Below are 24,657 nucleotides of genomic sequence, written 5' to 3'. Positions count from 1 at the left end.
AATAGAGGGGAGAAAGAAAGAAGGAGGAGGGGAGAAGAAAGAAAAAGAGGGAGTGGGAGAGAAGAGAGGAGAAAGATAGAGAGTGGCAACAAAGGAAGGAAAGAGCTAAGAAGAGAGAGAAAGTAGAGAAAGAAAGGAGGGAGGGGGGAAATAAGGAGGAGAGAAGGAGAAAGAGTGAATATATATATATTATATATATTTATATATATGTATTTCAAAAGAAGGAAAAGGGCAGGAGGAGTCATATTCTGACTGAATTCCTTTTGTTCTCTCCCTGTAATTAAACAGGGGACATTAGCCTTGGTGTCTGTCTGAATGGCAGAATTCTGTCACATACCTTTCATGGTAATGAATTCCATTTTCCTTCCTAGAGCAAAGAAGGTGGAAAAGGGGGTAGGACAGTGCCTCTCGGGATGCTTGGAAAAGGGCTTTAGAGACTTCTAGAAGCATTATAGCAGCTCTTTTTGTGGTGGCAAAGAATTAGAAATCAAGGGGATGCTCATCAACTGGGGAATGGCTGACCAAGTTGTGGTATGTGAATGTAATGGAATATTATTGTACTATAAGACTTCATAATAATATGGAAAGACCTACATGATATGATGCTGAGTGAGGGGAGCAGAATCAGGAGAACATTATACATGATTACAGACCCATGGTATATGTGATGACTAACTTTGATAGACTTGGCTCTTCTCAGCAATACAAGGTTCGAAGACAGCTCCAAAAGACTCGTGATGGAAAAATCTATCCACATCCAGAGAAAGAATTACAGAGTCTGAATGTAGATCGAGGCAAACTATTTGCTTTCTCTTTTTTTTCTTTTTTTCTTCTTTTTTTGTTTTGTTTCTTCTTTCTCATGATTCATTCCATTGGTTATAATTCTTCTTTACAACTTGACTATTGTGCAAATAAGTTTAATGCAAAAGTATATGTGGAACCTATATCAGATTACAGGCCATGTTGGGGGGGGGGAGGGGGAGAAAATTTGGAACTCAAAAACTTGTGGAACTGAGTGTTGTAAATTAAAAATAAAAAATAAATTAAAAAAAAGTCAAAAGCCAAATACTGACAAGCAGGACCCCACCCTTGCATGGTTTCTTTCCACAAAACATAATAGGCTAGAATGGAGGGCAGGTGAGGGAATGGCAGCAGGGCAGGCAGGATAAAAAGGAGGTAGGTTCTAGTATGCTTTCTTCTAGGATTCATGAAAAACAAATAATGGATCCCAAATAAAGCACCACCACCCTCTTTGACAAAATCTAGGCAGACGAAGGAAAAGAAAGCCCAGAAGATGGGAGGTTGGAAGGAGAAGGCAGGGGGCATAAAAAAGAGACAATCTATAAAGAAGTATATCCTAAACTGTAAATCTGGACCAGGGAAGAATCACTGAATGGTGGTGGTGAGGGAACAGGCCTGATTGTTAATCCTCACTATGTTCTTCAGCCTTTGTACAAGAGGTGAGGAGCCAGGTGAATGGAGGCTGGGACTTTGGGGTGCCTAGGGAAAAGCAGGGCATAAATAGCATATCACAGTTCTGCCAGGGCCATATCATTTTTTTTCAATTCTAATCTGTATTCACAGTCAACAGGGCTTTAACTTTACAGCTGCAATGTTCTTGTTTCTTCTGCGGGTCCATTAACACTGTGCACACGCCACAGTCGATACCAATTCCACCCGGCACTTTTCTTCACTCACAGCTCCTTCTCCGTCTGCCATCCCCATTATTCTCCTGATATGATCCCTGTTTGCTTATAGCTTCAGTTTAAAAGCCTAGCACCCATGGCTTTAAAGGAAAAAAATAAAAACAAAAGCAGAATATAGAAACAAAAACAAACAGCAAAGAGGGAGGGAAACACACAGGAGGAAGAGACTGGTGGCAAAATTTTTCCTACAGACAGGTGTGTCTCCTGAATGTCTGAATGACATTGGGGGGAGGGATGGGCTTCAATTCCTTTCCTTCAAAGAAACCAGGGTAGGAAGGAGAACAGAAGAGATCCTGCACATGGCATGAGAAAACTATTCGCTTGGCAAGGGCCTCCCCCACCTCGAGTGAAAATGTGGTCTACGGCATCACACAGATGGGAGCTGTGGGCATCGACTCCAATTTATTAAGAAAGGTGTTTGAAACCAGAATGATGGAGAGTCTTCCCTTGCCACTTCGGTAGCCGTACTTCTCTAGGCTGGTAGTGACCAGAATTGGTGATTTTCCCATAAGAAAAAAAAAAAGACTATACTTCCGAGACAACAAGATCTCATTGTATTTGAATAATTGCTTAGAGGTTTTAGTGAGAGGTTTTATGCCTGGGATGAAGGAGGTGGGGTGAGACAGAACTCACACAGAGGCAGTGGAAAGAACCCTGGAATCAGAAGACCTAATTTCAAATAGTATTGGACAGTTAAATGGCAGTGGATAAAGCCCTGGACCTGGGTCAGAAAGATCTCATTTTAAATCTGGCCTCAGACACTTACTAGCTGTGTGACCTTGGACAGGTTTTAACCTCTGTTTGCCTTAGTTTCTTCAACTGTAAAATGGGGATAATAAAGGCACCTACGTTGTGGGATAACTGTGATGATCAAATGAAATATTTGCAAAGCGCTTAGCACGGTACTTGACACATAGTAGGTACTTAATAGATGCTAGTTCTTACTATTAATTATTCTTATTACCTCTGACTCTTTAATATCTGTGTGGCTTTGGACAAGCCACTTAGTCTGTTTCAGGAGAATGAACTAGGTGGTCTCTGAGGTTCCTCTCTAACCGAGATCTATGCATCTATGGCGAATGGGAAGGAAGTATAACTGTACAGCACAAGCTTTCTTTGGTATAGAAGGACTGAGGGCACCACAGGGAAAGAATGCACCCAAGACAACACTGTAGATGGTCTCTGGATTCTTGGAGCTGGGACAAAGTCTGAGCTGCTGCACTATCGTTGCAATGCCAGTGAGAAGTGGTTTAGCTTTGCTCCAAACTCCCTGGATTCAACAATATGGCAGTTCTCCCTTTCCTCATGCCAGCCCCAAGGGCATGACCTCTCATAGACTTGCTAACTTTCCAGTACAGGATGTCGGTCAACAAGTACCTACTATGTGCCAGGCACTACGCTAAGGGTTAAAGACACAAAGAAATACAAAACCAAACAATATAAGAAAACAGTCTCCCAGCTCTCAAGGAGTTCACAGTCTAATGGGATAAGCCCCCTTTACCTCGTCAGATGTTACTGGACTAGAGTAATTCATGGGCACTAAGTAAGATGGTGAGGGCAGAAGGGCAACTCTTGTTAGTCCCCCAGATCCATCCCCCACCTTGTCTCCATCAAGAAAAGTGATTCTTAGTTCTTCCCCTCAGCTACCCAGAAGCCTTTAACTACTTATCTGTTTGATAATGTCCACCTCCTCAGGGGGAGCATGCTGCTCTTGACTAGAATAAAAGTTTTAGTTATTAAAAACGCAGCTGGTGCTTATAGCCATGTCTGCATTTCTGAAATTAATTTGAAAATGATCCTTTTCTCTCTCCCTCTTTCTTCTGTTTCCCAATAACCCTTCTCACAGCCTTCTGTGTTATAGTTTTTCTAAGTAAAGTTTTCTTGGGATGACATTCATATATGACTGTGGTCAATAGATCAAAGATCCGCAATTTCTTCTGTGTCAGATCTCCTTCTATTACTTTTGTAAAGTTTATAAAACTCCAATAACTTACAATCGTAGATTTCAAGCTATAAGGGAACTTTGAAGACATCGAGTCGGACTGCCTTCTTTTGCTGGGACCTAGAGAGGTGAGGTTAACTTGTCCAAAGTCACACAGACATAACTAGAACTCAGGGCCTCTGCCTCCTAACGCTTGTGCCCCCTGCACCACTGTGCCTCCCTTAGTAGATTAAAAAAGTTTAGGTCTGAGGTTGAAAGGTAACACAGAGGCCATCTAGACCAATCCCCTCATTTCACAGATGATGAAAGTGCAGCACCTGGACAAGAGAATGAAAGTCTTTTGACTACGATCAGATATCAAGTTTCAGAAGAAGGACTTGAACCCAGGCCTTTGTGACTCCAAGTCTAGTGCTATATCCACTACACCCAGCTATCTCTTTACTTGATCAGTGAAGGAAATTTTCCATGCCACATCACAACTTGGTGATTCCCTTGTTGCTAGAACCACAGAAAGGAAGAACTAAGAATTTAGGCAGATAGGTGGCTCAGTGGATAGAATGCTGGGCCTGGAATCAGAAAGACTCATCTTTGTGATTTCAAATCTGGCCTCAGACACTTACTGATGGTGTGAGTCACTTAACCCTGTTTGCCTCAGTTTCCTCATCTGTAAAATGAGCTGAAAAAGGAAATGGCGAACCATTCCAGTACCTTTGCCAATAAAACTGGGATCACAAGTGTCAGGCACGACTGAAACACTATTGAACAACAATAAGAATTTAGTGATACCTTGAAGAGTTGTCCCTCTTTCTGCCTCCCCTAGTTGCCACTTTATTTTTTAATTTTTTTCCAATTAATGAAAATTGACTGTTTCTCTTTCCCATTTCCCTCCCCCACACCCACTGAAAAAGAAGGGAAAACAAAACCCTTGTAAAAAGTATGCATAATCAAGCAAAACAAATTTCCACATTGGCCATGCCCCCAAAATATGTCTCAGTCGCATGCTGAGACTGTCAACCCTCAGGAGTTGGGTAGCATGTTTCATCGTGGTCAAATCACCTTGGATGCCAGTGTTGGAGAGTCCTAAAATGGCAAGGGCAGCTGGTAATTGGGCTAAAATTTCCAAAATTGGGAGTCCCAGACTGGCCACACCAGCTTTCATCATCACTTTATACAAGTTGAAATCTGCATCTACATATGAAATAACGGCCTTCTGTTTTGTTTTGTTTTCTTTCAGAATTTGTGATTATTGTGTCCATTGTGGAAGTACAGGTGTTGTGCTCAATGAGCTAGAAAGTATTTGTGTTCTTGTAGGCGCTCTGTCTTCTGCAGTAGTGTGGGCTGGGGCTTCTCCTCTGAACACTTTTTCAACAAATCCCAATAAATTTCTCTGCTCTTGCAAAAAAAAATAAATAAATTTAAAAAAGCTTGACTGGGACATAAAGTAGGGGAAATAGAGTTTTGTCATAATGAAGAACAAACGTCATATATAATCATTGGCCTTTGAAGCTCCTCCCTCTTCCAATTAATCCTGTACCTTAAACAAGGTCATCCATGAAGCAGCAGCAACAAAGAGAAGCATAACTGAATAGGCTTCTCTTCTACTTCATCTTTCATATTTAGCTCTCTTCTCTGGGACAATTTCTTCTAATCATCACCATTACTTTGGTGGTAGCATATTGAATTTCTCCTAAGAATCACATTTCAGCTGTCTCCTTGCACTAACCCTATCTCCTTCAAAAAGTTTTTATATGTACCACCATTTGGAGTTCATGTTAGAATAATTAATTCAGATCTGAGAGAGGTTTCTTCACCATATACATTCCCTTACATGTTCATTTTCGAGATTCAAAATTAGACTCTGACCATAGGTACAGACTGTGAGGATATTAGAAGGGCTGGAGAGATAGTTGAAAGCGGATATCACAAAGACATTTAAAGGAAAAAGAAAGAAAGGTGTCATTGCTCTTCACTTCTCATTGTTGAGGTCATCAACAAATATTTACTGAGCATTAATTAGTGAGAGGGTACTATGTTAAGTATTAGGAGGGATAGCAAGAAGCATTAGACACAGATCCTGTCCTCAAGGAACTTAAGGTCTGTTTGAGATGAAATACAATAACACAGGAAGATAGCTAATGAGACATGGCAGTAAATGATCACTACCAGACATAAATGCTATAGGAATCCAGAGAGTCTTATACAAAGAATCATGCGCCCAAGAGACAATAGTTTTGAACTGGAGCCTGAAATCAAACCATAACTGTAGAATCTTGGTACCAGAACTCTACGGTGAGTACCACATTCTCCAAAGGGAAACTAGCTCATTAAACCCCTTGAGATGGAACACAACTCCAAACATACAGAGTTAATGTGCAGTACATTGCAACTTGACAAAAAGTTCTAAATTTATGCATTTGATATTTCAAAAGCTCTGCCTGTAGTTCAGGAACAAGGCATAGTGTAGAAAAGCTCCCTACAGCCTTGAACTCCAAAGCCATGTCCACCAATCAACGGCTATCAAGGGAGTTTTATTATCACTGAGCTATATTACAGCTGAGGAGGAAGAAAAATAAACAAATGGAGCAAATCTGAAACCAACTTGCATGTGGAATGAATAGTTCTAATCTTATTATTATCCATTATCTCCCCAGGGAAAGAGTTGGGATGTGCTTATTTCAACTATTCTCAAGGAAGAGGTCTGATGCCAGTGATCTTGAAAATTTTCCATGGTTCCCCACTGGCACTCAAAAAGCCCAAATTCCTGAGCCTGGCATTAGCGACCTCCACAGTATGACTCCAAACTACTTATCAAGATTTGTATCTCACAATTTCCTGTGATATATTCTATGGTTTAGCAATTCTGAACTAATCATAATCACTATCTTTGAACTCGTCCAACATTCTAGCACCTTTAGATCCTTGCTCACGCTCTTCTCCATGCCTAGAAGATCTATCTTCCTGATGCTCACCTAGCAAGATTTAGCTCAAATGGCACTTCCCCAGTGATACTTTCCAAATATTTCAAGCTGGAAGTGATCTCTTCAACCAAGTTCCTAAAACATTATACTCAGTCAATCATCCTGGTATACTGTAAAGAACACTGGAGCTAGCACCAGAAAGCCTGGATTTTCATCCTGAATCTAACATTTATTAGCTATGTGGCTATATTAAAGTGTGCATCTTTAAAAGTGTGCATCATCATCATTATCATAATATTTCTTAGATTATCATTCCTATTATGCTCTTTGCCCATGTCTAATCACTAGTGCTAAACTGTAGGCTTATTGAAAGGAAGCACCATGTTTTATTAACGCTTTTATTTTCTCTGGTACATCTACATGATAAACACTTAATTAAATAGTAATAATACTAGCACCTACTTTACAGGGTTGTTGTGAGGCTCAAATTTGGTAATTTTTGTAAAGCAAATAGCACAGTTTCTGGTACATAGTAGGTACTATATAAATGCTAGCAGTAGTAGTAGTGGGAGGAGAAGGATGAGGAGAGAGAGGGGAGGGGAAAGAGGAGGGGAGAGGGAGAGAGGGAGAGAGGGAGAGAGGGAGGGAGAGAATGTCAATGGACTAGGAAGATCTTTCCTGTCCATCAGAGCCGTGATACATCCTGAGTCACATAGAGTCCACTGGAGGGGCAACTTGCCTAAGGAGGAACTTGCTTAAAGGGGAGGCTTGCTTATGGGAAGCCTTCCTCACAGGAAAGCTTTCACACCTCTTGGTACTAAACCAATTAGGCACTGAATCAGGAGAGTTGTGATACCTTCCAGCTCTGAGAAGTGTACATATATTCTGAGGCTGGTATTTTGCTTTGGGGGCCTGCTCATGAGAAGAACCTTTTGATTTCCTAGACGGGACTCCCCCTCATCTCACGACCATTCAGATGTAGTGGTGCTCCCCAGATCTGGTGGTATGTGTAAGTGGTTGGATTACTTTGATGAGATAATTGGAGCCCTGTCTGTTGATCTTTGTGATAATTTCTCTGCTTGTATTTTCTCTATGTTCAGGGGTGCTGACCTTTCCCCTAAACTAGTGAATGTAATTAAAGTAAGATTGTTGACCACTTTAAAAAGTTGTCTTTCCTCTAAAAGCAGATCAAAGAACCTGTCCTAGCAGGCTACCCTGGTGTGCCAAGGTGCTTGCTGTTAGAGTGAGGAGTTGTCATTGTTATTTTAATATTAAATAAATCAAGTAACAAAGGACTAGTATAGTTTCATCAAGAATAGATCATTCTAGATTAGCCTTTAAGTATAAGCTTGAATGACTGAACCCCAAAAGTGGTTTCTCCAGGAATCTGCCACTACCTGTGTGTTAATTAAAACTTTTATCAGCAATTTGGATAAAGGCATAGATGGCATGCTTATCCACTTTGTAAATGACACAAAGCTAAAAGGGATAGCTATCAATTTAGATGACAGTCGGAATGCCGAAAGGTTTTGACAGGTAAGAATGTTAGGATGAATCTAATAAGATGAAATTAAATAGAAATGATCTTGGGTTCAAAAAATCATTTCAGCAATTCAATAAGAATTAATTATGTAATAAATTACAGGTACTATACCAGGCATTGGGGATACCAAGACAAAATTATAACAACTCCTGACCTCAACAACCTTATGTTCTACAGGGAATAAACACAGATAAGGAAATGTAAAATGTGTACAAAGTAGATACAAAGTATTTAGAGAGCAGGCCCTATTTAGGAAGTGGCTCTTCAGCTGAGCCTTGGAGGAAGATAGGGATTCCAAGAGGTTGAGACCATGAATGAAAGTTTTCATTGCAGTCATATGCAAAGGCAAGACAGAAACTAGCACACCCGGAGACTAGCAAGTAATCCAGTTTAGTTAGAATAGAGTATCTGAAGAGGAGTAAAATGAGACATTCTGCAAAGAAACGTTGGAACCAGATTGTTAAGGGCTTTATGTGCCAAACAGAGGGGTTTGTATTTTATCCTAGAGATAATAGAGAGCCACTCATGCTTTTTGAGCTGATAAGTAACATTATAAGACCTGTGCTTAAAGAATATTAATCTATGTGTTAAGCACACAATAGTTACTAAATATTCTTAGTTACTACAACAAAACAGTATAAACAACATGCTACTACCTGCACAGAATGCACAGAACAGAATAAACTTTGACCAATTCTAAATGTAAAAAAAAAATAATAATAATTTTGCAGTTCTATGGATAATGGATCGAAATGGGGAGAAACAGGAGAGAATTTTACAAGTCCAAGATGGGGGGAGGCATATTCAGAAAGTATATATATATATATATAATATATATATATATATATATATATACAGCATTTTTGCAGACCTTAAAGTGGTATAAAGTTGTTGTTGTCATCCAGAGCAGTTTGATTGCAATAGATAAGGTCAAAAAGCAGACCTGAGATTAGGCTAATTAACCTCCCAAGTTCCTTCATCTCTACTATTGAGGTAAAATTGTCAGAGAAAACGATAAAACCATCTTATAAGGTAGAGACCCAGTTCTCTCCACATAGTCATTGGATTGTTTATACAAATTTCCATTCACCAAATCACTGTCCCTGTACTCCCTGAAACTAATGTTTCAGAGTGCCAACTCTTAAACCAAGCATTTAATCATCCTGCTTAATTCCTGGAGCCACTGACCTTGTGGAATTGGCTGCTGCTATTTCTCAGACTTCATCTCCTTTGCTTTTTATTTTTTTCTAAAATAAAGGTCACAGACAGACATTCTCTTTTGCACACTTAGAGCTCTGGCCAAGGCTGGTTCCCAAATCTGATCTAGAAGCCAAACTTGAAAGTAAGCAACTGCATTCCTAGTGAAATACTGAACTGAAACATAAATGAGAAAATAAAGAAGATATGGGGGAATAAATATGGAGGTAGCATCTATGAGAAGGTTGAAAATATCAGTGTGGTCTTTATACTTCGAAAAAAATATCACAACCATCTATTGCAACATTGCAGGGACAAAATACAGACTGCTTGCCATGTTTGGTATAATTTCTTGCCTGAACAAAGATCTTCCAAAGGCTGCTAAATGCTCCCAACTCCAACCCCACCACCCCCCGCCCCAACACCCTCATACTAGTTACCTTCTTTTTATCACTTTGCCATCATCACTGATGAAAATGACCCATAATGCATCATTTAATTTTGACAATGAGCTACTGATGACAATTCTTTTAGAATGCCCCTCTAACCAGCTGTGTGCTCTTCTAACAGTCATGAAGTCTAGAAATCATATTTACTAGGCTTATTGATGAGCGTTTTATGAGGACAAAAATCAAAAGCCTTGCCAAAGTCAAGATTCATTATAACAATTGCTTCTTCTCAGGCACCAGGAGTGTTACTCTGTTGCAGAAGGAAATGAGACAGGTTCAATTTGTTCTTTGGAGAGGGAGAGTAATAGTAGAAGTAAAGGAAGGGAGTGAAAAGAAAAGATGGAGAAAAGACATTAAATTATGTGTTCCTGAAGGAAGGAGTAAAGTGAAAAGAGAAGAGGGAAAAAAGAGAAAAATAAAGTCATGGAAGGAGAAAACAAAGATGTAAAAATAAATAAATATTTCATTTGGCACCTCTTCCTCTCTCAGGGAAATATTCCTTGGTCATCAACCCATTAGCATCAATTCCCATTTACTGCAAGTCTACAGGGGGCACAGCATATTAGGCAAAAAGAGGTCTCGTTAAAGCCAAATCATCTCCACAAGCAGGGATTTATATCCTGTGTTCACTGCTCTGTCATTTCCACTTATAATTTAGCCACCTGGCTTTAAAGAATCATCCCTGCCTCTTGCCAAGACCCTTTCTCATTTATCACTGCTCAAGAGGCGGCGACCAGCCAGGATGGACGATGTGCAAAGGCCTGAAAAGGCAGTCGTTTCCACCAGGGATGGTTTTTCTAAGAAGTCATTGCATACCAGCAATATCTCTGCTTTCAGCAACCCACTTTTCTTATCAGATGATAGCTGTCCGGTCCATCACTCAAAATGTCCAAGAGCCAACTTCATATTTTCATGTGGGAAGAGTCAATTAAAAGTCAGTCACCAATGGCAAATTTACTGTCAGGAAATAAATAGAAAAAGAAGGGGAAAAAAAGAAGACAAAGAAAAAGGGCACGAGATGGGAGGGCTGTGTGATTGCCCACCTCTCACCTCAGGAGGACTGAATTGTACTAGTCAGAGAGAGAGAAAGAGAATGGAGAAAGTAGTGTGTGTGTGTGTGTGTATGTATGTGTGTGGGTGGGTGGGTGAGGGAGTGGGGTATGTGTGGAAATGAACATGATATAGAGAGAGTAATTGGTAGGGATATCAGAGAGAGAGAGAACACTGAGGCGAAGCTATTCTCAAAGATATTACCACCAGCACCCCAAAGTCAACAAGATTATTTCAAATATTTGGGATGATGTCTCACGATGTTTTAACCTGCTCCTCCTTGGTCAGCTCTTCACCCACCAATTTCACTTCATCATTGCCCAAGGCATCTGTTCTCTTTACAATAAATTGAATATGGCCTCTTTCCCGGCAGAGTAGGTGAGGGCAATGGAAGCAACAAAGATCCCAGAGCAACCAAGTCCTTTACACGGCATGCTCCTGGAAAGTCCATGCCTTTTCATAGCAGATGAACCAAATTAGGGGATTGAGCATGACCAATGTCAAAAGAAACAAAGCTCTCTCTGGACAGAAGGTCTTCCAGACACCGGTAGAAAAAGAATGTGGGTGGTGAAAAGAATCCCATGCCAAATACTGTGCTTGATGACCCAGATACAGGTATTCTGTTTTCTCTGGGATATGTGTCTAACAACTGTGAAGTAGGAAGAGGTTTGGTTCCCATCTTTCTTGTTCCTTGTCCTGTTCCAACCTGGGGGGTCATCTTTCCCAGGTACCCAGTGTGCTCAACCCCATATTAAAATATGCTTTCATATATACATATTCTTGTGTTTGTCCTTCGTTCTTGAAGAGGACCATGACATCAGGGAGATGATGACATGACTTGCAGTTGACTTGGATTTGAATGAGGGAGGGCTGTGCAAGGTCACCAGCCTCACTTTCTCCTCCAGAGCCATCTGGCCTGATATTCATTAGGATGACTGAAGACGGCCCAAGAGGCATTGTGAGACCCTTTCAGCCTAAGGTCTTTTCAGGTTCTCACTTTGAGTGAGGTAACCCCCATTCAGTGATAGGCCTCTTTAAGAATTTAATCAAGGGATGGGTCCTTTAATCAAAACTCAAAAAAAGAAAATTAAACTGGGAGGGGAAGATCCTCAGGGTTGCTGGCCAAAAGAGAAACAGTTACTATTTACATGTATGTATGTACATATGTATATGTGTATATGCATATGTATACATGTATGTATACATGTATGTAAACATGTTTTAAGCATTATAATACATTATATATTATGTATTCCATGCACATTGGGTATAAATGAAGCCCCTGATTTCAGACAGCAGTTCAAAGTGTTTCCTTTTCAAATGATATTTGTATTTTAACAGGGATACTGAAGCAAAAAGCAAAACAATCTGGAACTTTAGGCATCCTTAGTCAGAGAGAAGGGAAACTTGAGATCCTTCTTAGACCTTGAAATCAGTTGTATCATGCCATTCATTTACCAAATAAATGAAGCTACTCTTAAGGCCAGTTCTGTTTATATGTATGTTTGGACAAAACAATGGGCAGGAAAGAAAAGACTAACAGGAAGTAGCCCACACTTCTTTATACCTCTATGCTGCTCTGATCATCCGCCATCACCCTCTTCCTCCTCCCTTCCCCATGACCAGCAATGCCAATGTACCTGGCTCATGAAGCTAGTGGCTATTCTAGCCTTGACATCTGTACGTATCCCCAAGCTAACTTTAAGTGGCTCCCTCCCTGCTCATGCAGATGATCAAGAATCTGGATGTACGGACCACTTCTTTAAACATCTCTTTTTAAACAGATGTGTCGATAATGTAGGGTGTAGATAATGAGATTTTCCAGGCCATAAGTCCCTAACTGTGAATTAATTGCCTAGCTTATTTGCAATAAATAAAGGGGTTATTACATGTAAAAATCACAAGGGCCCACTGAGCTTTTGCGAAAAATGCTGAAGCTTGGGTGCATGGGCATACAACATGTGGCTCCTCGTGGTTGATCAGGTCTGGCAACAACACTTGCTTCACTTATTCCTGACTGCATTTAAAATACAAATGGGAGGCCCTGGGGCATGATGGAAAGTGCACTGATCTAGTTCAGGAAACTTTCGTTCCTATCCTGATTCTGCTACTGACTAGCTATGTGACTGTGAATGAGTCACTTAGCTTCTCTGGGCCTCAGTTTCTCCATCTGTAAGAAAAGAGGTTTAGATAGATAAGACTATCTCTAATGGTGTCTCAGTGACTTAAAAAAAAAAAGTCTGATTTTTCTGTCTGCTGATACTTAGCAACACTATGAATTTCAGTCACTTGGCCTAAGTATTTTTATGGACAAAAAGAGGCTTATCAAGAGTTACCAATACTCTCAACAACACTGTGAGGTAAAAACTGCAAGTATTTGGACTGAATCTGTCATTCCACTGTTATTGGGAATTCTGGGTAAGAAAACTCCCTCTCCCAATACAGACTGGCCCCTGTTCTGCAATTTATAGCCTTAGAGAGTTTCCTGGGAGCACTCAGAAGCTCAGTGACTTGTTCAGGGCCACACAGTTAATAGTCTTCGGTGGTACTTGAACCCAGGTGGCCCTGACTCTCTTTATCTACTGCACTAAGCTGCCTCCAAACCATAGACATTATCATCCTCATTTTAAAGTGGAGAAATAGGTTCAGAGAAGAATGAAGTAGCTCTCCCAGAGCCTGAAGGAAACAAAAGTGAGATTCAAACCCAGGTCCTCCTTACACTAAGTTCAGCATTCTTTCTGTTTGGTTAAAACACACAATGAGCCATTCAACCTAGAACTATTCTGGAGAAGAAAACACACCGATTAGGTCCCAAATGTACTACTAGATTCTACTCCAGACACATAAAGAGTTAGGAAATCAGAGAGCACATATACACGCCCCATAACAACCATATGTACAATTTTATAAACCTACAAGCCCAAGGGAGTCAAGCCCTGGGTGATGATGTGAATCCCACTAATCCCTGGTAAGTTCACTTAATGGAGAGTACCTAACAGCTGAATGGGCACAGAATCACCCACCAAATATTTCTGTCCAATTTATAGCTTACAGTAAGAAAACAGAATATCAGAAAAAGAAAAAAAAGATGGGGGGAGGAGAAGGAGGGGCAGAGGAGGTAAAGCACAAATTATTTCTTTCCCCCAATTTGCTTTCCATATTAGCCTTGTTTTTCAGGTATCCAGAAATGGAGCTTCCGTGGGTGATAGGGGATTCTGAGCCGCTCTAGGGAAAAAAAAAATTCATTACAATGGAGGTGATATAAAGGAATGCTGTAATAGTGACAGTAGGAGCACAGACATGTGGCCAATGTCGAGGGTATCTATGAAAAACAGGTTTCCGCCATGTGCGAGGGCATTGAGAGTCAGCCAGTATCTCCAAACCCAGAAATGAAGGCATCACATTGGGGGTGGGGAGAATGAGACTACATCAGAGCTGTTTTATTTTCTTCATAATATAGATTATGAATCCAGCTGAGATAAAGAATGTCCTGGCCTTGGCCAAGGCCCATCTGTTGCCCTAGGCAGCAAGCCACCCATGTAAAATATCAATATTAAAATATCAGCAGGAGGCAAAAAGGGAGCTATTGGGGAAAGGAGTATGAGGAGAATGGAGGACGGAAGAAAAAGATGGATATCTGAAATGTTTTGGGTTTTCTTGCTGGGTGGGGGAAGAGGCAGGAGAATGTGCTAATGGTACAATTTTATTAGGTCTCTGATTTACTGTCCCCTCAGCAGCCGCTGTTGAGATCTGTCACTGATGAAAATGCATTGCTGTAAAGGTTTTAACATGCTAAAGACCATGAAATGATCTCCTCTAAGAATGATTTCATCCACTTGCCTAGAATTAGCCAGCCTGACAGCCCACAACACAGGGAGGGGATGCTTTCAATGCTTTCAAAGACTGAGTATAATACCAAGCTCCCAACCCTGAGTACCTGTTAAACTCCTCACTCACTTACAATGTCCTCCCTAAAGGGGGCTGGCTGACATTCTGCTTTACTGTTTGGAGGAGAGAAGGGACAGGAAAGAAAGAAAAGAAAAAAAAAATGTACCATTCCTTCCCCTGGTTCTTCTTGCCCTTTGAATCATTTGTTGTTATTCAGTTGTTTCCAGTCAAATCTGACTCTCTGTGACCCCATTTTGGGTTCTCTTGGCAAAGATACTGGAGTGGTTTGCCATTTCCTTCTCCAGCTCATTTTACAGATGAGGAAATGGAGGCAAACAGAGTTAAGTGACTTGGCAACATTAAAAAAAAACACATCTTTTGTTTTGTTTCGCATTTTTCTTTTGTTTTGTTTTATCTTTTGGTATTGGACAACAGAGAGACATCATGGCAAAGTAGATAGCCTTGAGGGCAGGAAGACCTGGGTTCAAATACAGCTTCTCTGACACAGAGGCTGTGTGACAGTGGATCACCCACTTAACCTCTCAATGCTCCAGGCAATTCTCTTAAGACTGAACATTGTGGAGGAGGGGCTGACCTGCGTCAGTAGAGGGAGTTTCGTCAGTAGAGGGAGCTCTCTACACCAATTAAATCACAGGTCCTGAGTCTGGACTGGGGGTCCTTGGGGAAGGAGGAGTGCGGCTCTGACAAAGCTGGCACCTCCCCCCCAAACGTAGAACATAGAACTCGTTAGTCTACAAGCAGTCATACCCCACTGAAAAACTCAAGGGTCAAGTTAGTTGGTTGGGAATATGGCCAGGCAGCGAAAACGCGCCCAGATTCAGTCTCAGACTTTGGATTCTTTCTTTGGTGACAAAGAAGACCAAAACATACAGCCTAAAGAAGACAACAAAGTCATAGAGCCTACAACCAAAGCCTCCAAGAAAAACATGAACTGGCCCCAGGCCATAGAAGAACTCAAAAAGGATTTGGAAAAGCAAGTTACAGAAGTAGAGGAAAAATTGGGAAGAGAAATGAGAAGGATGCGAGAAAACCATGAAAAACAAGTCAATGACTTGCTAAAGGAGACCCAAAAAAATACTGAAAAATACACTGAAGAAAACAACACCTTAAAAAACAGACTAACTCAAATGTCAAAAGAGCTCCAAAAAGCCAATGAGGAGAAGAATGCCTTGAAAGGCAGAATTAGCCAAATGGAAAAGGAGGTCCAAAAGACCACTGAAGAAAATACTACTTTAAAAATTAGATTGGAGCAAGTGGAAGCTAGTGACTTTATGAGAAATCAGGATATTATAAAACAGAACCAGAGGAATGAAAAAATGGAAGACAATGTGAAATATCTCCTTGGAAAAACCACTGACCTGGAAAATAGATCCAGGAGAGATAATTTAAAAATTATTGGACTACCTGAAAGCCATGATCAAAAAAAGAGCCTAGATGCCATCTTTCAGGAAATTATCAAGGAGAATTGCCCTGATATTCTAGAGCCACAGGGCAAAATAGAAATTGAAAGAATCCATCGATCGCCTCTTCAAATAGATCCCAAAAAGAAATCTCCTAGGAATATTGTCGCCAAATTCCAGAGCTCCCAGATCAAGGAGAAAATACTGCAAGCAGCCAGAAAGAAACAATTTGAGTATTGTGGAAACCCAATCAGAATTACCCAAGATCTGGCAGCTTCTACATTAAGAGATCGAAGGGCTTGGAATGCAATATTCCGGAGGTCAATGGAGCTAGGATTAAAACCTAGAATCACCTACCCAGCAAAACTGAGTATCATGTTCCAAGGCAAAATATGGAGTTTCAATAAAATAGAGGACTTTCAAGCTTTCTCAGTGAAAAGACCAGAACTGAATAGAAAATTTGACTTTCAAACACAAGAATCAAGAGAAGCATGAAAAGGTAATCAAGAAACGGAAATTGCAAGGGACTTACTAAAGTTGAACTGTTTTGTTTACATTCCTACATGGAAAGATGATGAGTATGATTCATGAGACCTCAGTATTAGGGTAGTTGAAGGGAATATGCATATATATATATATATATATATATGTATATATGTATACATATATATGTTTATGTATATATAAGTGAATGTGTATGTATGTATGTATCTATGTGTATATGTATGTATGTGTATGTATGTGTATATATATATGTGTTTATATATATATATATATGTAAAAGAGAGAGAGCAGACACAGGGTGAGTTGAAGATGAAGGGAAGATATCTAAAAGAAATAAAATGAAATTAAGGGATGAGAGAGTAATATACTGAGAGAGGGAGATAGGGAAAGATAGAATGGGGTGGATTATCTCCCATAAAGGTGGCAAGAGGAAGCAGTTCTATGGGAGGAGGGGAGAGGGCAGGTGAGCGGGGAATGAGTGAACCTTGCTCTCATCAGATTTGGCCCGAGGGGGAATACCATACATACTCAGTTGGGTATCTTACCCCACAGGAAAGAAGAGGGAGGAAGATAAAAAAAAAATAAAAGGGGGGGGGGATGATGGAGGGGAGGGCAGATGGGGGTGGAGGTAATCAAAACAAACACTTTGGAAAGGGGACAGGGTCAAGGGAGAAAATTCAATAAAGCGGGATGGGTTGGGAAGGAGCAAAATGTAGTTAGCCTTTCACAACATGAGTATTGTGGAAGGATTATACATAATAATACATGTGTGGCCTAGGTTGAATTGCTCAAATTCTTAGGGAGGGTGGGTGGGAAGGGAAGAGGGAAGAGAATTTGGAACTCAAAGTTTTAAAATCAGATGTTCAAAAACAAAAAAAGTTTTTGTATGCAACTAAAAAATAAGATACACAGGCAATGGGGCGTAGAAATTTATCTTGCCCTACAAGAAAGGAAGGGAAAAGGGGATGAGAGGGGAGGCGGGGTGATAGAGGGGAGGGCTGACTGGGGAACAGGGCAACCAGAATATAAGCCATCTTGGAGTGGGGGGGAGGGTAGAAATGGGGAGAAAATTTGTAATTCAAAATGTTGTGAAAATCAATGCTGAAAACCAAATATGTTAAATAAATAAATTGCATTTAAAAAAAAAAAATCACAGGTCCTATCTCTAGCGCAATGATACGTCTTAGCTCCACTCAGAATCATCAACATCTTTCTCTCATCACTTCTATTATTTATTGAGGTAATAGAACATATGCATCTGTCTTTAGCTAGGCAGCTGATGACACAGTGGATAGAGAGCTAAGCCTGGAGTCAGGACAATGAGTTCAAATACAGTTTCAGAAACTCACAAACCTGTGTGACCCTGGGCGAGTCAGTCTGTTTGCCTCAGTTTCTTTGACTGTAAAATGGGGATAACAGCAGTCCCTCCCCTTGGCCTTCATGTTCCCTCATAAATAAAAATGATGTAGCTGTACTCAATAAGATCCCAAGTCTAACTTTCTATAATCCCAAGATCACCTCATGGCCTGACTTTTACTGGACCAGCCTTGAGTTCCACTAAGTCTTGAAAACCTACCTTACTTTTTGGTTAGCGTCTACATTTTCTCTGTTCCCAAAGACAGGGAAAATATATGCCAATTCTCCCCTGATGTCTGTCTGTGGTGAAAAAATGAAGGGAGGCCAACCAGAAGGGATAGAGAGAAGGGAAATTCAAGCTATGGTTTTTTTTTCCTAGTCTCCAATGAAAATATCCTTCAACTTAGTTTCAAAACCAAATATAAAAAAAGACAAAGTAGGCAATACAGTTGATTTTCCCATATGTTAAAACTTGATTGATGTAGCCATTGTTGTGTTTGTCCTTCATTTTTGAAGAGGACCATGACCTCAGGGTGATGATGACTTGACTTGCAGTTGACTTGGATTTGAGTGAGGGAGGGCTGTGCAAGCTCACCAGCCTCACTTTCTCTTCCAGAGCCCTCTGGATTCAACAGGATGACTGGAGGTGACCCAGGATGCAATGGGAGACCCTGGCCCTTTTAGGCTCAGGCCTTTTCATGTACTAACTTAAAGTGAGGTAACACCCATTCACTGAATAGGTCTCTTTAAGAAGTGAGTCAAGGGATGGCCCCTTTAATTAGAAAAAAAAAAGAAAAAGAAATCAAGCTGGGAGGGGAAGACCCCTAGGGTTGCTGTTGCAAAGAGAAATAGTTACCATTGACATTCACTCTAAGCCGGGAGGGCCCAATATACAGCCATTAGGTGGAGCTAGGGCAGGGACCTATTATGGCCCAATCTCCAAGCTTCAGAGTGAATAGGAAGGAAGGAAGGAAGGGAAGGAAGGAATGAAGGGAAGGAAGGAAGGAAGGAAGGAAGGAAGGGAAGGAAGGGAAGGAAAGAAGGAAGGGAAGGAAGGAAGGAAGGAAGAAATCTAGCCAGTAAACCCCAAGTTAAGTGGGCAGCTTCTGGCCATCAAAATGTACCTTCCTTTAGAGAGGAGAAGGACAGGGAGAGGGAGGAGAGGGAGATAAATGCAAAGGACTACTAATACAATATAGCATCAACAATTTGGAGCTGAAAAGGACCTCAGAGACCATCTAGAGATTGTAGACCAACTCCCTCATTTTGAGAATGGGGAAACTGAAACCCAAGGTCACCTAGGTATAAGGTATCAGATGCAGGATCTGAACCCAGGTCCTCTGATTCTTTGCCATATTACTTCAAAAATCCTTCCTTGAAATTGGAGATCACCTAGGCACCGGCCATCAATAAACACTCAGATTTGCTTGGTGTGAAGAGGACAGCTGGTTTTGTGACTTGTCTCCTGGAAGAACCTCCTAACTTCAGGCTCTAACCTTGAAGCCCAGGCACCTAGAAAGAAGGCTGTAATACTCTCTTTTGCTCTGTGATTCTGTAGCATTTATGTCCCATAATTTAGAAGCATCTCAGCTTATTGCAGATACAATGGGCAGATGTAGGCTGGCACTTAAGCAGCTTTCAGACAATGTTGCAATAAAGGTACTGAGTATAAAATGTAAGCCACAAACCAGCCTTTGCCAGCCAACACAGCCAGCAGCAGGTGTCAGCCTTCTTCTAAGTGATGCGAGGCATTGCAGGGAATAGAGTGCTGCTCAACTGCACACAGCTCCAGGCAAAACCAGAAAGAGTTCCCAGGCACTACTCCCTTCCTCTTCTCTAGGAGACTTTAGAGTCACTGCATGCTGACAGAGGACTACCTCCTCCTTTCTTTCCCACCATGCTCCAAGCCTCTTGTTTGGTCACTGGATAATTATGTTAACAAAAATCGTAATTGCTATTTGTATAACTAATGTTTTAAATCTCACTTGATCCTGACAATGGTCCTAGGAGGCAGACATTACATGTGTGATTATTCTCATTTTATAGATTGGGGAAAGGAGGTTCAATGATCTCTAAGTGTTAGAGAAAAGGTTTGAGTCCAGATCTTCCTAAAAGCATCAGAAGCTGACTCTATACTGGTGGGATTCCATGCTCCTTCATCAACTATGAATTTTCTAGCACATCCTTCCCTCTTAACTCTTCTCAGAGAAGACACAAGCACAATCATCCTCCATCTCCCTATCCAAGACCATCACCCAGATTAGGAAAGCTGGACGACTGATCTGCAGAGCGGGAAGATAGGAGCCATCAGCTTTAACCTTGATGACGTCTCTGGTTTTTCCCTGCCTCTGAGGTTGTGTCTTCTGCTAGCCTATAAAAACTGAACTGGCCCGCAAACCATAGAGAAGTAAGAGAGTAAGGAAACTCCTTGCAACAGGGCAGTCAGTTCTGGGATGTCTGATTGCCCAAGTGGCTTTCACTAGGTGCCCATTTGTGTTCCATTGAGCGTTATGTTTTTCTCTGGAGATGATCTTATGAAGTTGGGGCCCCTGAACCTGCTGGTTATGTTAAGACACAGCATGTACAAAAAGGTTTGCTTGTGCAGTGATGACACTGTGTGCCACCGGTGAGGATAGAGGAGGCACCACTACCGTCACCATTGATCCCATTCCTCTCACCTGGGCCACAGCTCCAATCTTCGAGGGATTGTGCTGAAGGACGATGGAGAGAAGTATTTGTGTGGCACCCACAGTCGGTGCCCTCTGCTACACCACCTTCTCCCCTACCTTTATTATCACTTCTCTTTCTCCTATCCAATGGTTAGTCAATTTCTACTTTCCACCCTCATCCCTGTGATCCAGTTACTAAGGTGAAAATATGATGCCTAATATATGCAAAGCACTTTTTTAAACCTTAAGGAACTGTGTAAGTGGTAGCTATAATAATGCTAACTAGTATTCCTGAAGCACTTTAAGGTTTGCAAAGGACTTTAACTAGGTTCTCTCATTTGATCCTCATAGCAACCTTCAGGTCAATACTATTTGTACTCCCATTTTATCAATGAAGAAATTGAGGCTAACAGGTTAAGTTACTTGCCCAGAGTCACACAACTAGATGTGTATGGGCAGGATTTGAACTCAAGTCTCCCTGTCTCCAAATCTACCATTCTATCCACTATGACACCAAGCTTCCTATTCATGGTGGTAACCCCATAAACACTGGTCTCCTAGTTCATCAACTACTTCAACTTTCATAGTCTACATTGACACTCTCAGAAACCCTTTATAGTGGTAACATTGTAGACTTTATTGTCACTCCAAACTATGATTCTGAACTCTACATTTCCCATTTCTCAAGATTCAGTTCTCAATTCACTGTGCTACTTAGCTGCCTGGCAAAAAGTAGGCACTCTATAAAAATGCTTATTAATTTTTTTCTCTCCCTCTCCTCTCTCCTCCTCCCTCCCCCCCTTCTCAATTTTCCCCTGTCTATTGGCTCTTATACCTTCAAAAAAGGCTGCATTTGATTTCACTTCCTTCTTAAGTCATTGTCCTATGTCTCTCCACCCTTTCACTGCCAAATTCCTAGGAGGTGCTTACACTTACTGCTTCTACTTTATTTTGACCACCACTCACTACTTAATCCTTGAAATCCTGGCTTCTAACCATTCACACTCTAATGGAACTGCTCTCTCAAAAGTTATCAGTTCCAAGTTGTGGTATATAAATGTAATGAAATACTATTGTTCAATAAGAAATAATGAGCAGGCAGACTTCAAAAAAACCTAGAAAGACTTACGTGAACTGATGCTGAGTGAAGTTAGCAGAACCAGGAGAATATTGTACATAGTAACAGCAACACTGTGCAATGACTAGCTTTGGTAGACTTAACTCTTTTCAGTAATTCAAGGATCTAAGATAACTACAAAAGACTCATGATGGAACATGCTATCTACATCCAGAAAAAGAACTATGGAGTCTCAATGCAGATCAAAGCATACTATTTGCACTCTCTCTCTCTCCCTCTCTCTGTTTCTTCTCTCATGTGGTTCCTCCCATTGGTTCTAATTCTTCTTTACAACATGACTAATGTGAAAATGTTTAATATGAATGTATATGTAGAGCAGATACATTATGTATATACATATATACATAAACAAAATATGTTTAATATGAATATATATCAGATTGCACACCATCTTTGGGAGGGGAGAGTAAGGGAGGGGGAGAAAATTTGGAACTCAAAATCTTGTGGAAGTAAATGTTGAAAACTAAAAATAATCAATTAAATTTTTTAAAAAAAGTTATCAGTTCCTTCTTAACTGCTCAATTCAATGTTCTTCTCTCAGTCCTTCTCACTAATTTCGCTTTAGTTTTTGATCACCTTCTCCTCCTGAACACTACTTTCTATTTCCTTACCTTCTGTGGCACTCCTTTTACCTAGTTCTCTACCTATCTATCTTAATGCATCTTCTCAGTCTCTTTTATGGGATCATCACCCCTCCCATACATTCTAAATGTGGCTATACCCCTAAGGTCCTTGTATCTTCTTTCATCATATTTTCTTCCCTTGTTGAACTCATATGCTCCCAGAAATTCGGTTATCATCTCTAAGAGAGATGACTCTCAAGTCTGTCTTTCTGTCTGTCTGTTGACCTACTTACCTACCTATCTGTTTGGTATAGGCCTAATCCCTCATCCAAATCCCCAGCTCGCATATTTAGCTACCTGCCTCCACTGAGATATTCCATTAATATCTCAAACTCAACGTGTCCAAAATGGAACTCATAATCATTCTTCTGAAATCTATCCCTTCATCCAAACTTCACTATTTCTGTTGATGTCCTCACTAAAATCCTAGACAACCAGGGGCTAGACGATCTTAAAGCCATTCATGATACTTCCCTAGGATAACTATGAAAATATAAAACAGAGTAGAGATGGCAGCTATAGCTGTGAAATAGAACAAATCCATCTAGCCTACAAAAATATACAGAATCCCAAAATTTGAAGTCGGAAGGAAGGGATCTCAGCAGTCATCTAGGTCCACCCATACCCAAAATTAATCCCAGCTTAAACATAAGCTAGAAATTGTTGATGTTGTCTCTAACTTAAGACCCTCAAGGAGGGGAACTCATCACCTTTCAAGGTAGTCCATTCCACTTTCAAACAGTTGTTATGGTAATTAGGGTGGGAATTTTTTGTTGCCTTCTCTTTTGGAATGCTAAGGCCTTTAATGAGTCCTGTCTTTGTTTCAATTGGGAGTCTTTGATGACTTGCTTAAGAAACAAGAAAGCCCCAGACCCTAGAACTTTTTGCTAAGTAGGCTCTGAGTCCTCAGGGCCCTGAACAGGGTAGCAGAAACTCTGGGTAGCCACTGAAACCAGAGGCACACCCCATCTCTCCCCTTTACCTCCTCTCTCCCCTTTCCTCCCTCTTTGAAAAATCCAGATGTTGGTGCTTTTCTGCTAACTATGTATTGTGATTTGGTCAGACAGAAATCTGTCTGTTGATCTGTTTATATTGTCTCTGTTTGTAATTTCTTTTTGTATTTGCTCTGAAGTTCAAGGTGCTGACTTTTTTCCCCTGAACTAAGTGAATGATACATGTATGTTTAATTGAAGTGAGACTGTTAACCCCTTAAGGTTGCTTTCCTTAGAAAAGCAGATCAAAGGACCTGTGCTAGCAACCCTTCTGTATGCTCTTGTTGTTGGTCTTTCACCCCCACAACAGCTGCTAGCAACATTGTTATAATGGCTCTGATTGGTAAGAATTTTTTTTTTCCTTTCTAGGAAAATATATTTTTTATATAGGCTTTATATCAAGCCTACATTTGCCTTTGTGCAACTTATATCCATTGTTCCAGCTTTTCACTCTGGGGCTAAACGAGTTAAGTCTAATCTATCTTCAGCACAGCAGCCCTTCAAATACTTGAAAAAAAGCCATCATTCCTGCCTTGCCCTCCACCCAGTGCCAAGTCTTGTCGTATTCAGGTTAAACATCCCTAGTTATTTTAACCTTGCTTCACATGACATGGATTATAGGCCCTTCACCATTTCAGCTTGCCCCTCTCTGGATTCCATCCAGTTTATCAATATCCTTCTTAAACTGTTGCACTCAAAACTGAACATAACACCCTAGATAGGGTCCAGCTAGGGAGAAATAGAGAGGCATTATCATCTCATTCCTAAAAAACTATGTCTCTCTTAATTCAGCACAAAATTGAACCTAGATCAATACAATGCAAAAACCACCTGGATTGGAGTCCTAATTCTGAGCATGTAACAGCTATTTATTTAGTTGTTTTCAGTCATGTCTGACTCTTTGTGACCCTATTTGGGGTTTTCTTGGCAAAGATACTGGACTGGTTTGCCATTTCCTTCTCCAGCTCATTTTACACATGAGGAAACTGAGGCAAGCAGTGTTAAGTGACTTAGTGTCACACAGCTAGTAAGTGTCTGAGGCTGGATTTGAACTCAAGAAGATAAGTCTTCCTGACTCTAAGACCCTGCACTCTATCCACTGTACCACCTAGCTGCTCTGATAGCTTCCTATGTTCAGGTAAATCATTTCACCTCTCAGAGTCTAAATTTGCTTTGAGTTTAGACCTGTAAACTCATATATGCTGTTTACCTCATTGGAATATAAGCTCCTTGAGAACAGGGACTGTATTGACTTTCCATT

The sequence above is a fragment of the Trichosurus vulpecula genome, chromosome 8 (assembly GCF_011100635.1).
Source record: "Trichosurus vulpecula isolate mTriVul1 chromosome 8, mTriVul1.pri, whole genome shotgun sequence".
NCBI classification, from domain to species: Eukaryota; Metazoa; Chordata; class Mammalia; order Diprotodontia; family Phalangeridae; genus Trichosurus; species Trichosurus vulpecula.
The sequence above is the reverse complement of the archived record's forward strand: the minus strand, read 5'-3'. Positions refer to the sequence as shown.